Source organism: Caretta caretta, chromosome 9 (assembly GCF_965140235.1).
Source record: "Caretta caretta isolate rCarCar2 chromosome 9, rCarCar1.hap1, whole genome shotgun sequence".
Taxonomy (NCBI): domain Eukaryota; kingdom Metazoa; phylum Chordata; order Testudines; family Cheloniidae; genus Caretta; species Caretta caretta.
The window spans coordinates 14392894-14414586 of record NC_134214.1 but is presented as its reverse complement, the minus strand read 5'-3'; the positions used below and the strand labels follow the sequence as shown (position 1 = coordinate 14414586).

Genomic DNA, 21693 nt, shown 5'->3' with positions numbered 1-21693 from the left:
TGGCAGGATCAAACCAGGGACCTCTGGAGCTTAGTGCATGAACCTCTACCGCATAAGCTCAAAGCCAACTGCTTATTAGCTAAGGCTATAGAGCAGTCTCATTTAACTCTCTCTCTAAGCGGTCTCAGTACCACTAGATGGGACAGAGCACCACACCCAGTAGGTGTGTGGGTTACACAGACATATCTTATACTGGCAAAAGAGTGGTTTGGGTGGTATAGCTTAGGCCAGCTCCTAGACAAAATAAGCCACTCAGCTGTGAGGAAGGGTTGTCTAGTGGCTAGGGCACTAGAGTGAGACACCCATTACCTGGGTTCAAGTCTTGGCTCAGCCACAGACTTTCTGTGTGGCTCTGGCCAAGTTAGTTCGGCCTGGTCTACACTGCAGAATAAAGTGGACTCAAGACTGATTACGTCGACCTATGTAAGTGTCTACATTAAAATTTCACTCCTGCCGCCCTAAATGCCCTGCTTGCCAACTTAAGATCTCCATCTCCTCAAGAGGCCTAGTAGAGTCAACGTTGATGTAGTTAGGTTGACCTAGTGTCAGACAGTGCATTGCCGTAAGCGCTCCTGCTGCGGCTGCACACCGCCGACACGAGGAGCATAGTGTGGACACGCAAAAGCCATTTAATTATTGTGGTGGCTGTATGGCGATGTGACCATGGTCAACATCATTCTGTAGTGTAGACCAGTGGTCTCCAAATTGGGGTGTGCGAGATGATCCCAGGGGGAGCACGCCGGCAGCAGGAGCGTCACCGGATGGCACTCCGCCGTTTTTTCTCTTCGGCGGCAGCTCTGCGCGTCCACGGCTGGTGTTCCCCTCCGGCGGCCCGCCTGTGGTAAATCTTCCGTTCTTCTTCCGTCGGCAGCGCACCTGCGGCAGGTCTTCTGGTCTTCACCCTCGGGGTGCGCGAGCCAAAAAGTTTGGAGACCACTGGTGAAGACAATGCCCTTGATCTACCCTATCCTGCCTCCCCATCTGTGGGATGACACTTTCCCACTTCCCAGAGCCCTGTGAGGATAAAATCCCTGAATGATGGTAGGATGACACATGGCTTCATGAAGGTCTTGTTGAAATGTAGGTCAACGACCATCTGGACAGCAAAGGGGGGCAGGGTAGAGCCTCTTCTGCTTTTCCACGTGGCGAGGCTCTGATTTTTTTCTTTTCCGCCACTCTTTAGTTCTGTTCTGCAGGAATCCACCCCCCGCCACAGCCCCTCTCCTCCTGCCCTTTACACCCGCTTCCTCCCTGTGCAGACCTGTCTCCCTGGCTGTGACTCAGCCGCTCTCTCCTTCCCTCTGGCTCCGGCCCTTTGCTGGGGCTGCCAAGCGGGCTGATCTCCCGTAACGAGCAACTCACACCGCAGCTCGGGGAAAGGGAAAGGGCTCTCTCCCCGCTTTACGGCTGCTGAAAACCCTCCCTCCCCAGCCAGCTCAGTGCAGCCACGCCGCGCCCGGGCTCGCTCCTCTGCAAGGTAATGGGGCACGCGGAGCCGAATTGCACAGGGCGGGGGCAAGTTTGCCGACTCCGAGGCGCCCCCGGGGAGAAGCGCCGCTGGGCGAACGCCCCCCGGCCGGGTGCAGCCTGCAGGCGAGAAGGGCGCCGCTGCTGCTCCAGCTGCGCCCAGCTGCGCCGCGCCCGAGTTCTCGCCCCCCGCCCCCGCCGGAGCTCGCCGCTCGGGCTCGCCTCCCTTCCAAGCCGCGGGGCGATGGGCTGTTCCAAGAGCGGGGGTGGGTGGGGAAGGAAGTCTCTGACACCCAGCGGAGGCTTGGTCCGGAGCAGCTGCAGCAGCCTGCCAGCTGGGGCCATTTCCCGCCGGGGGTGGGGTGGCCGAAGAGATCGGCGGGGTGTGCTTGGAGATCGGCGGGGGTCCGCGCTCCTCACGCGGTCGTCTCTCGCTGAGGGCACTCATGTGTGAACGTGAAGCAGAAGAGAAGCCCGAGCAGTGCGATCGGCCAGGGCCAGCTAGAGTGCCATTCATTGTGTAACAAGTCACGCCTGTGTTTGTGCGAGAGACAGAGGGAAACTGACCAGAGGACTCCTGGGGTGGTGGACCAGGCAGACTCTTTCCGAACAGGGGAAATCTGTCTCAGAGTGACGCTGAGGCGAGCTCAGCGGTGTTTTAAAGAAATCTTCTTTGAACCCGGGGGAAGAATGATGCAGAGGGATCAATCCTCCCGTCCTTACTCAGGCAAAGCTCCCACCGACTTTGCTGGGAGTTTTGCCTGAGTAAAGAACGCAGTATTTGGCTTCAACGTTGATCTTATTTTGGTCTTTTAAAACACGTTTTTAAAAAGGCAGTGCATTTCGACCTCTATCTTTGCACGAGCATCAGGTAGTAGGCATAAATATATCTTCAAAGAAGTGTTGGAAATAACATAACGGGACAAAGGTTTGTGAAAGCCAAGACACTAATTACTTTCTGATTATTTAAAAATAATAATCAGAGGCTCTTCTGAGAATAGAGAAGACATCTGGATGGGTTGTGTGAACTGTTTGTTCCAACAGAATTTCTGTATCAAAATGCAGAAATACTTTAAAGACTTAAATTCTCTGTATCAAAATTAGGTTTGCTGCTAAATTTGCTCACCAGTAACAAGAAGTCAACAAACTTTGAAAAATTGGTTGTCTCTCTCTTGTTGTTGCAGGGCGTATTAGATGTCAGACAAAACTGCAAATTAATTATTCTGACATAATGCAAATAGAAGGTGATTCAAGCTACCCAAAAACATAGCATTTTTAACTCAGCATGATTTCTCTCTTGTAGCTGGGTCTAAGGTACTGTCTTGAATTCATTAAAATTTTGCAATGTAACAGGCAATCTGCATTGCAAATACCCCTTGCACTAATACGATTAAATTTTAACTTGTTGCCTTGAGTTACTCAGGCTGTAGATTATTTTATTGTTTGTTCTTTGTCCAGTTGTGGGATGAACATCTTTTTAACTTGTAAAATTGATGAGAAATAGAAAATGTAGCCTCTGTTACACTTAACAAAAAAAAGAGCTTAACACACTTAGAGGAACTGAATTGTGCTCTGATCGCTTAGGAGGCTTTGAAGGATTTTTAAAAATTTCAGAAGTGTGATGAAGAACATTAGTGCTGTGTGACTTTTATCAGTGATAGTTCAGAAAATTTCCACAAAGGCCAATGTCTCTTAGGTTTTTAAAATAACTATTAAAATCATCATCTAGAAAACCCTGTTTCCAGAAAGCATGCAAAGATACAAATGTATCCAAATTCTTTCTTCCCATCCAAGGCCCCGGTCCTTCAGTCTTCATTCACTCAAGTAATCCAGGCTCATGTGAGTAGTTCATTCATTCCAGTTTAGGCCCTGATCATGCAATGTGGTCTGTACTAGTTGCATCCCTTCACCTAGGTAGCACCCCACTGACTTCAGTAAGACTCTATACAGGTATAGCGTGCCTGTATGAATGAGATTGCAGGATTAGGACCATAATTAAGAATTACTATGTAAAGCCTATGGGATTTGCAAATACAGCAAACGAGAACATCAATGAGGACTTTGGCTGACTTCAACTGTACTGACAATGCTATAGATGAGTCATATAAAATGATGGGGTCTAAATTGGCTGTTACCACTCAAGAAAGAGATCTTGGAGTCATTGTGGATAGTTCTGTGAAAAATCCCCTCAATGTGCAGCGGCAGTCAAAAAAGCGAACAGAAGGTTGGGAATCATTAAGAAAGGGAAAGATAATAAAACCGAAAATATCATATTGCCTCTATATAAATCCATGGTACTCCCACATCTTGAATACTGTGTGCAGATGTGGTCGCCCCATCTCAAAAAGATATATTGGAATTGGAAAAGGTTCAGAAAAGGGCAACAAATATTATTAGGAATATGGAATGGCTTCTATATGAGGAAAGATTAATATGACTGGGACTTTTCAGCTTGGAAAAGAGACGACTAAGGGGTGATATGATTGAGGTCTATAAAATCATGACTTGTGTGGAGAAAGTAAATAAGGAAATGTTATTTACTCCTTCTCATAACACAAGAACTAGGGGTCACCCAATGAAATTAATAGGCAACAGGTTTAAAACAAACAAAAAGAAATATTTTTTCACACAACGCACAGTCAACCTGTGGAACTCCTTACTAGAGGATGTTGTGAAGGCCAAGACTATAACAGTGTTAAAAAAAGAACTAGACAAGTTCATGGAGGACAGGTCCATCAGTGGCTATTAGCCAGGATGCGCAGGAATCCTGTCCCTGTCCTCTATTTGCCAGAAGCTGGGAACGGGCGATGGGATGGATCACTTGATGATTGCCTGTTCTGTTCATTGGCCACTGTTGGAAGAGAGGCTACTGGGCTAGATGGACCTTTGGTCTGACCCAGTGTGGTTGTTCTTATGCTCATCTAAAGAGAGAAAATCTTTCGTAAGGAAAGAAAACAGAGAATTCACATCTTATTCTGAATGTCTTGTTTAAAAAAATAACCTATTTCATATAGGCTTGTTTTCAAATCACTCAGTACAGTTTTTTATTGGTATTATCATAGATAAGCAATTTTGTTAGTCATCTCTATATCGAAGGCATTATATAGCATGTACTGTAACAATGCCAAACTACTGTATATCAACCAACGCTACATATTTTTAGATTCTTAATCTAGAAAGCCTTTGTAAGAGGCCAAGTACATCCATAATCCAGCATTTATTTCCAGTATCAACAAAATTAGGACAAGAAAAGAGCCTACTCCCAGTTTTGTTCATCTTGCAGTCAAAGCATTTAATTGTAGAGACAAGTCTTAGAATAGAAGAGAAGTGCTGTATGTATTACTTGTCTAAAATAATTGAAACAGAACTGATTTTGAGTTGCAGGCAGATTGTTTGGTTTGTCTGTTCTAATTTTATTAAACAGTGCAATTTTATGCAGAATAAATAGCATTTAATAAAATCAATGCGATTATAAAGCATTACGAAGTTTTCCTAGAAGGTCTTGCATGTTAACCTATATATTTTAGGTTCCTTACCTTAAGAGTTTTCAAACAAGGGTGAAAAACACTTGATTCTTTTAAGAGATACCAGAAGACCCAGTCACATTGCTGAATGTAGAAAATCCTGTTAACCAATCCAATACTAATGGGTCAAATGCTTCAGTTTTTACTCAAGCATAGCAAAGTTGATGTCAATGGGATTTTTTATTCAAGTAAGTAGCACAGAATTTGGTTCATAGTATGAAATATGAAGAAATTGGCAAGGGGGTTTTATGTATAGTGAAAACCGTCAGTTGTATATATCAGTACAAAGATACTTGTGGCTCATATGGTTGTCACAGGTTGCACTCAGGTTCACTACAGTAACAGCATCCAATATCTCCTGTATCACAAGTTTTCGAGCTTCACTAGAACACGGGCATGTCTTCCCAAGTTCTTTCACTTACAGCGTGGTTACATAATGGTCACCTGCATTTTGGTCTTCCCCTACAACCCTGAGTGGGCAGGCAGGAGGGAACTTGGTTTAAACATGAACTTTCTTCAGTTAAAAAAAATGTTTTCAAAAAGTTAGCTGATGATACGGTGAAAGTCCATCTGTAACTCACTGGTTAACAGAGCTGGGTGAATAATTCATTTTTTCGGTTCGGTGGCTGAACCAAAAAATATTTTGTTCAGGTTGACATAAAATGGAAATGTTTCTCACCAAAACAAAACAACAACAAAAATCATTTCAGGTCGAATGCAGTGTTTTGTTCGACTCAAATGATTTCTTTTTCAGATGTATTTACTTCTTTTTTTAGAAATAAATTTAGCTAAACTTCTCAACTTTTCTTCTGAAACTGAAAGGCAAGCCGTTTTGTTTTGAAAAAGTCAAAATATTTTGACTTTTTTTTGCAGAAACAATTCGTTCACACTTCTGAATTCACAAATAGTTCCAGTTGACCCCAGACTGCATTTTCTTTGTCAATAAACTCTTGGTTAAAAAAAATAAAATAAATTGCTGTGCATCTCTACTGTATTGCAGGTCCTATTTGGGCCTTTGGCCATTCGTGCTTTTTGGCTTTGGAGGTCCCTGGTTCAATCCCCAGTGTGTTGAGCAAGAGGGCGGCCATCACATGTCTACTATTATTGTTGTGGTAAAATGTGCGTGCTAAATGTTAGTATAGGAACAATATATAGTAAATATCACTGGTGAAGAATAAATTACTTCAATTTGTGAGTATTTTAAATATGGTTGTGTTGTATGTAAATTTCTCTGTGTGTATAGACAGATGAAAGATATAGATTATCTATGTGTAATTGAATATAGACATATGCAGTGTAACGTGAGAGAAGAGACAAACTAGTTTTGTGGACTAACCACAGGACATGGAGCCGGGAACTTTTTGCATTCCATTTCACTAACTTGCTGTATAACCTTGGGTAAATCACTTCGCTTCCGTATGCCAGTTTCCCCATGTGTAAAATGAGGATCATTACACTCCTAGGGGTGTTCTGAGTATTAACTGTAAAATATATGTGTGTGCGTGTGCCACCACTCAGAATGTTTAAAGCACTATTACTTATTATTTTGTAATGGAGAGGATTGTCATCTTCCCTGCCATGAAGACACACCTTCGTGTCATTCTTGCTTTGATACGTGATTTGCACTTGGTGGCTTTTGTTACCTATAGAAACAATAGCTCCCTGTTATTGCCTCATGCCTTGTATGGTGGGGCACAGCATACAAAACAGTAGTACTGTGCTGGGTCATACTCATTTTTATTATGTGCCATCCCCCATCTTTTATGTGGTTTTATACGGATAGTCCCAACTCCATATTAATCACATTTATATCTCATCCATATATTTTTGGTAATTTTATGTATGAAGTATGATGATCTTTAGCATGAATCGCTGCTGAGGAGTCTTCTGATGTTGGTGTGAGGAGATAAATCATTTTTCCCTATAAACTTCACAAACAGCAGATCTGTGGAGCTTACACTACAAGTGTTTCACAAGGCTGCTATATTGGCTACCAATTTTTGCAGCTGTCTTGCTCTGTTGGTTATTAGGTTTTTGTGCAATGAAGTGTCGGAATCAAATATCGCTCTACAGAGAATAGAATCAGTTTAGGAAGCAGAGAATGAGATCTTGGGTAATTTTCTGATTACACTTCAAGCACACAAAGAGACCTGTTTGAGAAAGGGTCCACGTGTGTAGTATTCCCTTTTTCTAAGATATAAGAAAGCACTATCATATTATAACAGTAGGAATAGCCTTGCCCTCCATAGCATATGTTGCAGAAACGTTCTGTTTGAACCCCCTGTTTATAACTTTTGGAAACTTTAGCCTTTTGTCAGTATAATTTTTGGTTTCTTTTTCTCCCCTCCCCTATGATTGAGTGCTTGTCTACACTAAGAATGTGTTTGGTGTGTCTTGCCCTGGGGTAGACTGTGCCAGTACAAAATCATTTCTGACGTGGTGGAGAGAGCTGCACTAGGGATTTGCACCAGTGCAGCTGCATTGGTGTAGCTGCTGTGGTGTAAAAAAAAACTTGTGTAAACAAGCCCTAGGGGGAGAGTGGGTACATGTTCCCATTGTTTAAAAATTGTCCTGGTGACTTTCTTTGTCATAAGTCTATTGCCTAAAGGGCTAAGGGGTTGAGAGATGAAGTTTGGCATGAAAATAGCTCTAATGGAGAAGTGCCTTTCAGTGTTCTTGTGAAAACTGATTTTTTATTTGACGAGAGTTGTGACTCATTAAAGAATTAAACTCTGTGCATAGAGGTGCATTTTATGTGTGATGGTCTGACTAGCTTGTAAAATGTGCAGTTAGAGAAAGTTGTACTGTACAACCATGGTTGGCTGTGCTGTAAAGGAGGAAGGGCTATGCAGGAATTCTTACCTCAACAAATGCACTACTTCTAAGGGTTGAACTTGAGAGTGTCTGTCCTGTGCACCTACCAAACTGCACAGGAAAGGACTTAGGGTAGAAGGTTCTGGTGATGTCAAGCCAAACACTTGCATGTTATGCAATTCCTTTTTTTCTAGCTTGTTCACTTGATTGAAAAACCTGTGAAATTTCATTTAATGAAACCACATTTAGAAAACATTACGGTTGGGGTGGTGAAGTACTCAAAAGGCAGGAAATGACAAAATGAAAGCTGCGCACACAGCATTGGTTCTGCTCCTTTTTGGCGATGTATTAAAGCAGAGGACACAGGTGGGCCTGAAGTATATGAATATACAAATATGCTATATCTCTTATTGAGTCAAAGCTCATGTCAGGTCAAAGAGTGAACTCCTGGCCCCCGTGAAGTCAAAGGTATTGCAGTATGAAAGGCAGGGGTCTCAGCCTCCTTTTGCCTCAGTGGCATGCAAAATTAAGAATTTTACTTCCGTTTAAATCCTGACTGTTCCGTGTATTCAGTAGTGAGTTTTTTTAGGTGTAATTTATTTTGACTGAGCAACGTATGACTGCAACAATTTTCCAGGCCATTGTAAAAGCTCAGTTGGGCCTCTGGCCCGTATCTGGGCTTAATCATTAATCAGAGTTTAAGGCCAAAAGGGAACACCAGACCATCTGGTCTGGCCTCCTGTGTACCTCAGGCCACCACCACCTAGCACCTGTACACTAAACACCAGAACCAAGATTAGGCCAAAGTATCACAGCCCAAAGACTATTACATGCCACAAAGAAAGAAGGTGCACCACCAGTGCCCAAGGCTCTTGCAATGGCCGGGAAATGATTGAGCTATACCCAAATAATCCTGGCAGGTGATCTGCATCCCCACACTGCAGAGGAAGGCAAAAAAACTCCATGTCTGACCTGAGATAAAATATTCCTTCCTGACTCCACAGATGGTGATCATTTAACCTCTGAGCAGGTGAGCAAGAAACCCCTGCCCAATGCCTCATCTCCAGCTGTGGCTGTTCCTGATATTTCAGAGGAAGGAGACAATAAAAAACCCCAGCAGAATACATGGGGCAGTGGGAGAGAATCCTTCTTGACCCCTGCAGGTGGCTGGCTGAAATTATATTCCTTTCAATGGAATTTGCGACTTTGAAGACAGTGATTTACAGTGACATAAACCAGAATAATTGGAATATGAGCTTTGATTTACAATGGAAAATGGAAAAAAATATAGGAATGGGATCCTCCCAAATTTTTTGAATTGCTTTTTAACTCATATGAAAGAAGGCATCTATGGCATGAAGAAAAAATAACTTGAAACCAGACTAATATATATTTATTTTTAAATGTTGTTTTATGTTTGTGTTAAAATACAGTAAGGGCTCAATCCTGCAAAGTGCTGAGCACTCTTAACCCATTCCAGCAAAGGTTGTAAGCACATGCTTAACTTTAGTCTCGTTGGACACACACACACATGCTTAATCATGTGCTCAAAGTTAGGCATGTGCTTAAGTGCTTTGCTGGATTGCATTGAGAACGTTCAACACCTCTCGAGCGTGATCTTAAGTCTCTACAAGAATACTGGAATAAAGTGGATCCATAAACCTTACTGTGAAACAAGGATACAATATAGCAAATACATCTCAAACCTTTGTGTTTTGTGTTCGTTGTTAAAGACAAACTCAGTATCAAATCGGTGATGAAGGATATTATAGAAGTCTTGCAGAAAACTGCACAGAGTAGCTAGGATAAATCCAAAGTTATATATGGACAAATATGAAAAATACCAATGTAAATAAAGACAGTGAGAAATTTTTCTTGATAGAAACCTTTGAACATTTTTATTATTCCTTTTAGCACTACCAATGTGCTTAGTTCGCTATAACACACAAAATTAAGATGGACCCTGCCCTGTAGAGCTTGTGTAATGCCAACAGACCCTAGTCATCGGCGGGCGGGATGGAACCTGGGACCTCTGGAGCTTAGTGCATGAGCCTCTCCAGCATGTTAACTTGCTGTTAGCAGACTCATTTTATCTCTCTCTCTCTAAGTGGTCTCGGTGCCACTAGATAGGACAGAACACCACACCCAGGAGGTGTTTGGGTTACATATATCCCCTAGCTGAGGAAGCACATCCCAAGCTTCAGAGACTTCCCAACTGAAATCCTGGACGAGCTCCCAGTTGTAATGCCAAAGGACCCCGGGTGTCATCAGGATCAAACCTGGGACCCCTAGAGTTTAGTGCATGAGCCTCTATCGCATGAGCTAAAAGCCAACTGATTGTTAGCAAATACTGTAGGGCAGACTCATTAATCATGCTCTCTACCACTAGATGGGACAGAACACCACACGCAGGAGGGTGGGTTACACTTGCAATCTAAAAGACGGGCAGAGAGAAGAAGGGACCTACTGAGAACCCATGGAAATATCAGTAACTTGGAACTTGTTTGTTCTTATTAGCTAATTATTCTCTTCTTACAGGCAATATTGAAGGAGGGATTTGAAAAGAAACTGAGCTGTAAAATATTGAGTAGGAGTAGAGAGGTTATATTAACGCTATATTTGGCACTGGGGTGTGACTGCTGCAGGAATAATGTGTCCAGTTCTGGTGTCCACACTTCAAGAAGGATGTAAAAGAAATTGCAAAGAGTGCAGAGAAGAACCATGAGAATGAGCAAGTTAAAGAAGTATGGGCTGGATAAATGGACTATAAGGTGGATAGAAAGTTGGCTAGATTGTTGGGCTCAACGGTAGTGATCAATGGCTCCATGTCTAGTTGGCAGCCGGTATCAAGTGGAGTGCCCCAAGGGTTGGTCCTCGGGCCGGTTTGTTCAATATCTTCATAAATGATCTGGAGGATGGTGTGGATTGCACCCTCAGCAAGTTTGCAGATGACACTAAATTGGGAGGAGAGGTAGATACGCTGGAGGGTAGGGATAGGATACAGAGGGCCCTAGACAAATTAGAGGATTGGGCCAAAAGAAATCTGATGAGGTTCAACAAGGACAAGTGCAGAGTCCTGCACTTAGGATAGAAGAATCCCATGCATCGCTACAGACTAGGGACCGAATGGCTCGGCAGCAGTTCTGCAGAAAAGGACCTAGGGGTTACAGTGGACGAGAAGCTGGATATGAGTCAACAGTGTGACGTTGTTGCCAAGAAGGCCAATGGCATTTTGGGATGTATATGTAGGGGCATTGCCAGCAGGTCAAGGGACGTGATCGTTCCCCTCTATTCGACATTGGTGAGGCCTCATCTGGAGTAGTGTGTCCAGTTTTGGGCCCCACACTATAAGGAGGATGTGGAAAAATTGGAAAGAGTCCAGCGGAGGGCAACAAAAATGATTAGGGGACTGGAACACATGACTTACGAGGAGAGGCTGAGGGAACTGGGATTGTTTAGTCAGCGGAAGAGAAGAATTAGGGGGGATCTGATAGCTGCTTTCAACTACCTGAAAGGGAGTTTCAAAGAGGATGGATCTAGACTGTTCTCAGTGGTAGCAGATGACAGAACAAGGAGTAATGGTCTCAAGTTGCAGTGGGGGAGGTTTAGGTTGGATATTAGGAAAAACTTTTTCACTAGGAGAGTGGTGAAACACTGGAATGCTTTACCTAGGGAGGTGGTGGAATCTCCTTCCTTAGAAGTTTTTTAAGGTCAGGCTTGACAAAGCCCTGTCTGGGATGATTTAGTTGGGGATTGGTCCTGCTTTGAGCAGGGGGTTGGACTAGATGACCTCCTGAGGTCCCTTCCAAACCTGATATTCTATGATTCTATGAGTAAAGCATTGAAAAATGTGCCTTATAGTGAAAGACTCAAGGAGGTCAATCTGCTTAGTTTATCAAGGAGTAAATTACGGTGTGACTTGATGACAGTCTATAAGTACCTCTGTGGGGAACAGAAATTTGACAATAGAGAGGGCTCTTTGGTCTAGAAGACAAAGGTATATCAAGATCCAGTGGCTGGAAGTTGAAGCTAGACAAAGTGAGACTTGAAATAAGATGTAAATTTTTAACAGTGAGAGTAATTAATCATTGGAACAGTTTATCTAGGGTTGTAGTCAGTGATGAGCTGCCAAAATCTTAACAACGGGTTCCCTCCTCACCCCATGAGGGGGTTGTTGCCCACCCCCGCCCCCCGGGACTCCTGCCCCATCCAACCCCCCCACGTTCATTGACGCCCTCCCCAGAACCCCTTCCCCATCCACCCCTGTCCCCTGACTGCCCCCAGAACCGGGCAGGAGGGTCTCGTGGGCCACCGTAGTGGGTGCCCACCCCAACCCTAAGAGCCAGAGGCACCTGTCGGGGGTCAAGGTGGAGAGTCCTGGCGGTGCTTACCTGGGGCAGCTCCCAGGAAGATTCCGGCAGGTCCCTCTGGCTCCTAGGGGCGGGGGAGCATAGCTGGGGGGGAGCAGGGTGTGCTCATCACCCTTTGGCGCCAACTCTCTGGGTGCTCTGGGGCTGGTGCACCCAGGGGGAAAATTGGTGGGTGCAGAGCACCCACCAGCAGTTCCCCACCCCGCGCCTCGCCCCAGCGCGCCTCCGCCCCTGAATGCACCGCCCCGCTCTGCTTCTCCGCGCCTCCTCCCCCGGCTTCCCGCGAATCAGCTGTTCGGCGGGAAGCCGGGGAGGGCTGAGAAGCAGGCCACAGCTTCCCGCTCAGGCCGAGGGTGGCGGAGGTTAGCTGGGGCGGGGAGCAGTTCCCCTGCGCCCCACCCGCCCGGGTTACCTGCTGCGGCGTGGGCGGCCCTCCTCGCGCCCCCCTCGCCCCAGCTCACCTCCGCCTCCCTGGGCCTGAGCGGGAAGCCGTCGCTTGCTTCTTAGCTTGCCCCGGCTTCCTGCGTGAACAGCTGATTTGCGGGAAGCCTGGGGGGGGTGGGGGGGGCGGAGAAGCAGAGCAGGGTGGCACGTTCAGGGGAGGAGGCGGAGCGGAGGTGAGCTGGGGCCGGGGGTGGGGCGGGGAGCTGCCAGTGGGTGTTCTGCCCCACCCCAGATTTTCCCCTTGGGTGCTCCAGGGCTGGCGCACCCGTGGAGTCGGCGCCTAAGGTGCCACTCTTGGCCGGTTAAATTTAGGAGCCCTTTTAGAACCGATTGTTCCTCATGGAACAACCGGTTCTAAAAGGGCTTCTAAATTTAACAACCGGTTCTAGCGAACCGGTGCGAACTGGCTCCAGCTCACCACTGGTTGTAGTGGATTCTCTGTCACTGGAATTTTTAAATTAAGGTGGTACGGTTTTCTAAAAGATATGCTCTAGTTCAAACAGGAATTAATTGAGGGCAATCCTATGGCCTGTGCTGTGTAGTTTAGATTAGATTATCACAGAGATCCCTTCTGGCTTTATAATCTATGAATTTATAAAGAATACATAAGAGAATTAAGCTACCTAGAAGATGATTCTTCATCACACAAGAATATTGCTGAAATCAGAACAGGTGGAGCTGAAAAGGCTGCTAAGAATTGGAAAATTAGTGAAGTACCAAGAAATTATGGTTATGTTTTACAAGTTTCAGAGTAACAGCCGTGTTAGTCTGTATCCGCAAAAAGAAAAGGAGGACTTGTGGCACCTTAGAGACTAACCAATTTATTTGAGCATAAGCTTTCGTGAGCATCCGATGAAGTGAGCTGTAGCTCATGAAAGCTTATGCTCAAATAAATAGGCTTTACAAGTTGTATACTGGGAGTTGGAGAACCGGAATGCTATGTTACCAACAAGAGTTCTTGAACAATAGAAAGATGCCACCAGACTCAGTGACTCCAACAGTAGTATGAATTCATTTACCAAAAAGGACCACAAGAACTAGGCTCATAAGTCTATTGTCGGGGTTTTACGAAATTCTTTTCAAAGGCATTGTTGAATTAGACCTAAAGAAGCTCTTGACTTCAATCAGCTGTGGGTAGAGGGTGGGATTCAATCTCTCTACCTTGGAGCATGCTCCATACAGCAGAATGGATCAGCTTCTTTGGAGGACTGTGGAATACCGCAAATTATTTTCCAGCAAAGACAACTGGAAAAATACAGTTTTATTGTAATGTTTGGCATGAGGTATTTACAGAACCTGCAAGATCCTGCAGAGATCTGTGGAAAATCTGCATTACAATACGTTATCTGCTGCAGTGAAGAGCCAGCAGGAATGTTCTACGGTTTTTGGCTCTCTCTGTTTACATGGCTTTGGCAGACTATGAGAAAGGTCTTTGACTTAGTGGACATAGAAGCAATATAGGAAGCAATAAAAGAACAATAAATAAGAGTCATGAAACATCATCTTGACATTTAAGCTTGACAAGAGAGCAGAAATCAAGTTGAAGTGTGAAGTCAGATAAGGGGTGACTTTGTTCATGTAAACTCTTCTGGAGAAGATCTCGGAAACCATCCTCAAATAGAAGGAGAGGAGCATCAAGATAAATGAAAAGGACCTGGCCAGACTGGTAAGTGAAAGTGACATTTTTGTGCAAATCCCTAAAGACCCTGAAGCAGTGATCATAGGACAGCTTACAAAGGAACATTATGCAGGAGACCAAATGCAGGTGGAAAAACATCACAGTCGATGCAAAGGCTTTTTGAAGTGTATTTCACAGGAACCATCTGGTACATAATATTCCAGCCAAGTTGAAGTGAGTGGAAGAATCTAGGCTAGAATTTTGCAAGTCTGAAGAATGTCATGATGCTCCTCTGCTTGGAAAGGCTTTTGAATGATTAAGCATTACTAGTGTCATGAAACATTGAAGACAAACATGAGCATTTAAGAAGAACGTTGCTTAGAAGGTAAAAGTTGGATAGCATGCATGGAGAGGCTCCTTGATATTACATGATGGAGAAGAATACACAATAAACAAACTAAAGTGGAAGGGCTCTAAGCCATCTTCTTTCTTCAAAATGGAAAACACTTATGGCTTGGAGATCATGGATGGCAGGCATACAAAAAGATTTATCCTGTAAAGGCTATGTCATTCATTAACTTGTGTTCCAGGGTAGAGATGCTTGCCAATATGATGAAACCTTTGCTCTGTACTAGCGATATAGCTATGAGGGTGGCAATATTCCTACTTATATCTAGCCATGTGCTTAAATATATTTTCCCCTCACCTCCTTTAATAATAATTTTTTAAAACAAGTTTGTTGTTTCTTAGCTTAAATTGGGTTTACAATCAGGCTGTTTGGTAATTTGTTTAAAACAGTTAAATGGAGCATTTGTTTGAACTTGACTGCTGTTTTATATGTGCATCTATATTCAACATTATTTCAAAGCCTCCTTGAAATTTTGCATTTTTTTCAATGTTTGGTAATAAAAAATAACTTGAAAGTTTTTTAGCAAATGAAGTAAATGAAATTCTTGCTATCTTCTGAACAGTGTTCTGGCTACTAGTTCTAAGGACTACCATGAAAATTATATATGACTTCAGATACCAAAGGCAAAATCTAAACTCTTGCTGAATAGAGTTAGTGGTTAGCAAAGGGTTACTCTAACTAGGCAACTATATAGTGTAATTAGTGAGGAATGACACTTTAATTTGAGGGAAACAACATGCGTATTGGCAATTTCCAGGTGGACAGGATTATATTTTTCAGCCTGTTATATCTCTTATTCCACAGGTGAATGTTCTATGTGCAATGCAAAATTATTTGGCCATATGCTTCTGTTTTTTCAGTACGTTATTTTTCAGGCTCTCCATATAAATAGAATCATTCTGCTCCATCAGGAGTGTAACTGTTTGGTAGAGAGGGGAAGGGAAAGGAATGTTGTTGTTTCAAACATTATACCTTTTGTGAGTGAGCAGATGGTGTTTGTATGTAGGGCTTCCAGTAAGTTTTATATCTTGCTGAAGCTACAATATTCTTCCAGATTGACTCAGTGAAATTCATGGTTTTAGATCTCCCCAAATGTACCAGGTTGTATTACAGTTGATACCAGTTTGTTTAAAATAATCAAATCCTAGAATTTTATTATCTTTGGAAACATTTATTATACTGTCTGACAGTGGAGTTACATAATATGGGTGGATGGGGTTGGTGGAAATAATACTTGCTTTAAAATTTTCTAGGTAATTGGTATTTTAGCAGAAAGATACACACAAAAAAGGACCAGGCACCCAATTTATTTGCCAAAGATGGAACCTAAAATCATTGCCTGTGGACAAGCTGTTTCTTGATCAGAGTGAAATTGAAGGACTCTACCAAGAAGTCATTTACTCAGTTCAAGATACCTGTTTAAGGAGTTTGGAGAGGCAAAGTCTCAGGTCAGATTTGCATATTGCCAACTGCAATAGGTTTATTAGACATGAACACGTAGAAAAATGCTGATTTAAAGAAAGAGAAAGCTATTGGGAGCGATTGAATTCAGCAGAGATCTGGAATCAAATAGTTCAAAGCACTTTTTTTTTTAAAAAAAAAGGAAGAAACATGGTTTAAATAATCTAAAGGCAATTAAAGAGAATGGGAGTTTTGCCATAGTTAGGACAGGAAGACTAGTGGAGCTTGGACGCTTTGTTCAAGTGAAAACACCAGACTTGAACCTATTTTTGACTTTTTACTCTATATCTATGGGCTTTGATTTTCCTTCTGCTTACACCAATTATACCCTGGTATGGCACCTTTTGATTCTAAGACCTGAGTGTCCACTCAGTGGTAAATGAAGTCAGTGGAGTTACATCAGTTCTACACCAGCGGGAGAGAAGAATTGAGCCCAAGGGGAATATTTATATAGCGTAAGCAGCATTTAGGCCGCTCTGTATTTTTTTGATGAGGATAAACTGAACATCAGCTCCCTATCTATAATAATACAAATTCAGCACATCCCATAAGCTAGCAATTCTTCAAAGTACCCTGCAGATAGTTTAGGAACATGTGGTCTATTTACAAGAAGTGCTGAGCACCAAAGTGCTGAGCACATTGAAGCCTATGGGGAGTGAGGATTGGATGTGCTTCTCTCAGGATCAGGCTCCAAGTTAACATGGAGGCTTGATATCATGCCTGGCCTGTGGAAAAAAATTGACTTGATGATGGGCCATAGCATGTAATCTACATTTTAAACAGAAATCATTGTAATTAAAAACCTGTATCTTAATGCATACACAAAAGGGGGTGAATTAAGGTTACATAGGCAGCCTTAATTTGACATTTCCTAAATTTAGAGTGTTTAACTTTGCAACACTAACATTCTTTTAACATAGTTTTCCCAGGTTTTTTTTTTTAAAGAAAACTGATTCTCTTCCCCACCCCCTTTCAGAAATTCTGTCAAATGGAATCATTCTGACTCTAGTACACGGGTCATAGATTGGAACCTTTAGAGCCACCACACAGACTTCTGCCACTTGAGCTAGTGGAGTAACTGGTATATAGGTTAATGGCCTACTACTGCTGTGGACCGGCTGCCACATGTAGATAAGACGGATTTTGCTAGTGGGTTTCACAGACATTTGGTGACAACAAAGGAATGGTGAGACTCAAGAATCTTAAGCTCCAATCCATGTCCTGGAGGGGAGTGTGCTCTTGTGGTCACAGACCCATCTGCCTCTGTTCCCCTGGAGCCTGATCCCTTCTGTTTCTTTCCCCTCCAGGCTGTCTGTGTGTGTCAGTCCTGTTTCTTTCCCCAACTGTTCATGGCAGTTCTTCACCATCAATGTGACATGTCTCTCAGGCACTAAAAAAATTCTAAAAACCCTGAAAAATACTTAAACTCTTGATTACAGACTTTTTTTAAAACACGATTTGGCTTACGATTTGGCTTTCAATTTGAAGTTTGAGACACTGAGTCTAAATTATACGGTATGAGCCAGTAGTGAAATCTTTAATGAAAACAATACATCTTTGGCTATGTGGTCCCATAGGAATTTGTACATGGGAACTATGAGCTGCATTTAAACACTAACACTATTCAATATGCCTTTTCTGTAAATATATGCGAATGGATAGACATCTCTGAATCACAGAACATCATGTTAGGTGGAAATAAGGGCAGTGATCTACATTGTGCTGCTGCCTAAATTAGCTAATTGGCTTTCTATGGTACTTCCTTGCTTAATTTGTTTTTGGAATAATAACAGTTGGAGCATACTTAAGAACATGCTTCCAGTGCATATATTTGCTTGGAATAACTTTGCTTTCTGTCATAATTAGTAATAACAAACCCACATGATCCCTGCCCCAGAAATTGCCAACACAATTCACTCCAGAGACATTTAAACTGGAGGCAGAAGGAGATTTTTGAATTGCTGGAGATATGCAATCCGTGTCTAGAACAGGTGAAGAATTTGTGATAAGGACTTCCACTGATCATTGCCGTCTTGCTGCTACCAGTAACTGTTGCTTTGGGAACCATTGCCAAGGAGCTACACTATGAAGGAGCTAGTTCTGAAGAGAAAACAGATGCCTCTGGGATCAGAAAAAAACCCAAATATTGCTCTACTTCTGCCTGATGGACTGGATTTTATCTGCAAATGAATTTTGAAAGCTTAGCCAAATATTTGCAGTCCTGATCTTTTAGGGGCCTCCAAGAACAGCAATGGAAAATAATTGACATGATTAAGGGAAGGAGTTCTTGGTCTGGTAAAGCATGTTGCTTTGGAAAATGCCCGTTATCTGACATACTATAGTTTAGATGGTAGGAAGTGTTCAGCAGTGAAGGTCAAAAGAAATATAGCAGCCACCAGATACTAGGACTTCTCCGTAATGATCGCCTCAAACGATATTTCTGCAAAGCCATGTGAAGCTCTGACGCAAAAACTGAATATGTACTGTGTGCATACATGCATGCTGCTAAGAGCTGATCGACTGCCTCAGGGTGTAAGTCTATTTGTGTTTACCCCATACCCAGCATGGATAAACATAAATAATCTTTTAGCTATTAGCGTTTTTATAAATATTACTACATATTCCATCTACAGGAAGGCAGACGCTGATGTATGAAAGCAAGCATGGTTTTGTAGCCAAGGCGTTGGACTGGATTGGGGTTCAGGAGATCTGGGGTTCAGTTCCTGGGTCTACCACAGAGTACTTGTATAACCTTAAGAAAATCATTAAATATCTGGCTATTTATATTTATTATATGTTATAAAGTAGGGTGCCCCTATTTTAAAAGTATCATGTAGTCTGTGGTTAGTTATGACTTGTGTGTGGTTACTTTGCTGTTACACAAGTAAAAGACAAGTGTCATTTTGCAAGGATTCTTATAGGAAATGGGAGCTGTTTTTAATTCCCAGACAAAGGAAGTGTTCCTGATGCAGCTTAATTATCAGATTTCTTTGCATTTTCATTGTAATGGTTTGCCACAGTGGCGGCTGTTTATGTTGAGTTCCAGCTTCTGTTATAACCTCTTTATTTACATGCTCCTAGTTTTTCAAAACATTTCCTTTTGAGTTAATATTTTCTATGTTTGGTCTCAGCCCAAAGATCAACATGTTTAGAAAAAACCTGAGAGAAACTGGATCAGCAGTTTTTGATGAATATGGGGGTGGAAAAAATACATTTCCTATGTATTCTGGCTGATTTTTTTCTGCAATAAGTATTTATAATGAAAACATGACTATAGGTACTCTCATAACCCCAAAATGACTGAAAGTAGACACGTCACTCTTGCTTGCTTTATAGCCCTACACCAAAATTTTAAAATATAAATTGGAAGTAAATGGGATCATGAGCTTTGAAGTTATGGATGTTTAAAGCTATAAATTTTGCACATGCATATACACAGATTTGGTTTTTTTCTAAACACATTTTGAAAGGGTGTGCCACTCCTCCGTAGCAAGTAAGATGTGCAGTACATTTTAAAAATGGAATCTTTAAATGCAAAATCTTTTATTAGTGCAAAGTTAAGATTGAGAAATCAAACTCTCAGAAATCAGAAAATCCCAGAAGCAGAGGTTCTCCCCACCACGTTAATTCAAGCATGCACTATTTTCTATTACTGCTTTCCTTGTTATTTATCAACCATAACATTATCTTCATTTGAACTACAGTACATGCTGCTTAATAGCAACCAGGATATTAACAATGTTCAGTTAGAAGTAAGATTTTGTTGGGAACAGTCCTCTCCCATTGTCTTTCATGTTAATGGGATTTGGGTATTGGCAACAGTATGCTGCTTATTAACATTTTTTGGAAGAGAGGCCCCAGCTGCAGGCAGGGTTGTGGGGCTGCAGCCGTGAAGGAAGTGCTGAGACCTGTCTTTCCTGGTTGCAGCCCCACAAACTTGTGTGTGGCCGGTGCTTAGCCCGTCCCAGCACTTTCTCAGGGTTGCAGCCTCACAAACCTGCCTGCCTGCAGAGACAGACTGCATGTAGGGTTGTCTGGTGAAAAGGGGACCTGTGCAGTTGTAACCCACACACCTCCTGGGTGTGATGTTTTGTCTCATCTAGTGGCACTGAGACCACTTAAAGAGAGTTAAATGAGTCTGCTCTACAGCCTTAGCTAACAGCCAGTCGGCTTTTAGCTCGTGCGATAGAGCAGGGGTGGCCAACCTGAACCTGAGAAGGAGCCAGAATTTACCAATGTACATTGCCAAAGAGCCACAGTAATACGTCAGCAGCTCTCCAGCAGCTCCCACCACCCGCTCCCAGCATGTCTCACCCACCAGCAGCCCTGCTGATCAGTGCCTCCCCCTCCGTCCTGCACCTCCAGATCAGCTGTATCGTGGCGTGCAGGAGGCTCTGGGGGAGGGGGGAGGAGCGAGGGAAAGGCAGGCTCAGGGGAGGGGGCAGGGCCTGTGGCAGAGCCAGGGGTTGAGCCGTGAGCACCCCCCCGGCACATTGGAAAGTTGGCGCCTGTAGCTCCAGCCCTGGAGTCGGTGCCTAGACAAGGAGCCGCATATTAACGCCTGAAGAGCCGCATGTGGCTCCGGAGCCGCAGGTTGGCTACCCTTGTGGTAGAGGCTCATGCACTAAGCTCCAGAGGACCCCGGCAGGGCCACCCAGAGGATTCAGGGGTCCTGAGGTCTTCGGTAGCAGGGGTCCTTCCGCTCTGGGTCTTCAGGGCACTTTGCCGAAGACATGGAGCGGAAGAACCCCTGCCGCCGAAGACCCAGAGCGGAAAAAGTGGCAGCGGGTCTTCAGCGGCACGTCCTTCACTCCGGGTGTGTTCGGAGGCACTGAAGGACCCACCACCGAAGTGCCACCGAAAACTCTCCTGGGGGCCCCTAAAAACTCTCATGGGGGTCCCTGCGAGGCCCGGGGCAAATTGCTCCACTTGCCCCCCCCCACCCGCCCGGGGCGGCCCTGGTCCCTGGTTCGATCTTGCCCACCGACAACGGGGGTCTGTCGGCGTTACACAGTGTCCGATCAGTACGGCTGATGAGACACCAAAAGTCTGGTTACTGCAGTAACTGCACTTGGCTCCCACCACCAGGAGGGCGGGAGGAGCAGCTGATGCTGGAGGACGAGGGATCTTGGCAGCGCACAACATTTGAGAAGTGGGGCCGGTGGCTGGGCTCACCACCTGTGACAGCCCGTCCTGCCTTCTCAGCCTCCCGGGGCCCCTGCTCTCTGCGGCCCCTCACTCCAGGGACCACCACCCGTTTGCCCAGTTGGGCAGGCAGGCAGACGCCGCATTAGTTCCTCCCAGCTCTGCAGGCAGCACGTGAGTCCTTGGGGAGGGAGGAGTGAACGACTGCGGGGGGATTGAGTGACAGGGGTGGGGGGAAGCGAGTGACGGGGGGCATGTAGTGTCCGGTTTTGGAAAACTGGCAACTCTAATCGAAGGGGCTGGCTGTGGGCTGAGAGGGAGGCTGTGGACAGAGAAGTATCAGGAAGTGGGGGGCTGCAGCCTGGATGTCGGAGCTGCACAGTACTTCTCCTTGCATTCACGGGGCTCTTCCCTGGAACATACTGAGCCCTGACCCCAGAG

The 21693-nt window shown here is 44.1% G+C and overlaps 1 protein-coding gene across 3 annotated transcripts in view; it reads left to right on the top strand.

Moving 5' to 3' along the window:
* Nucleotides 1–1264: 1264 nt before the first annotated feature.
* The window catches only part of NAALADL2 (N-acetylated alpha-linked acidic dipeptidase like 2), a 935367-nt gene continuing 914938 nt past the window's right edge, over nucleotides 1265–21693 (top strand). For all 3 annotated transcript variants that reach the window (XR_012669850.1, XM_075132103.1, XM_048862820.2), the window contains exon 1: nucleotides 1265–1477. The gene's annotated coding sequence lies outside the window, so the exon portion shown is untranslated. The remainder of the gene's footprint in view (nucleotides 1478–21693) is intronic.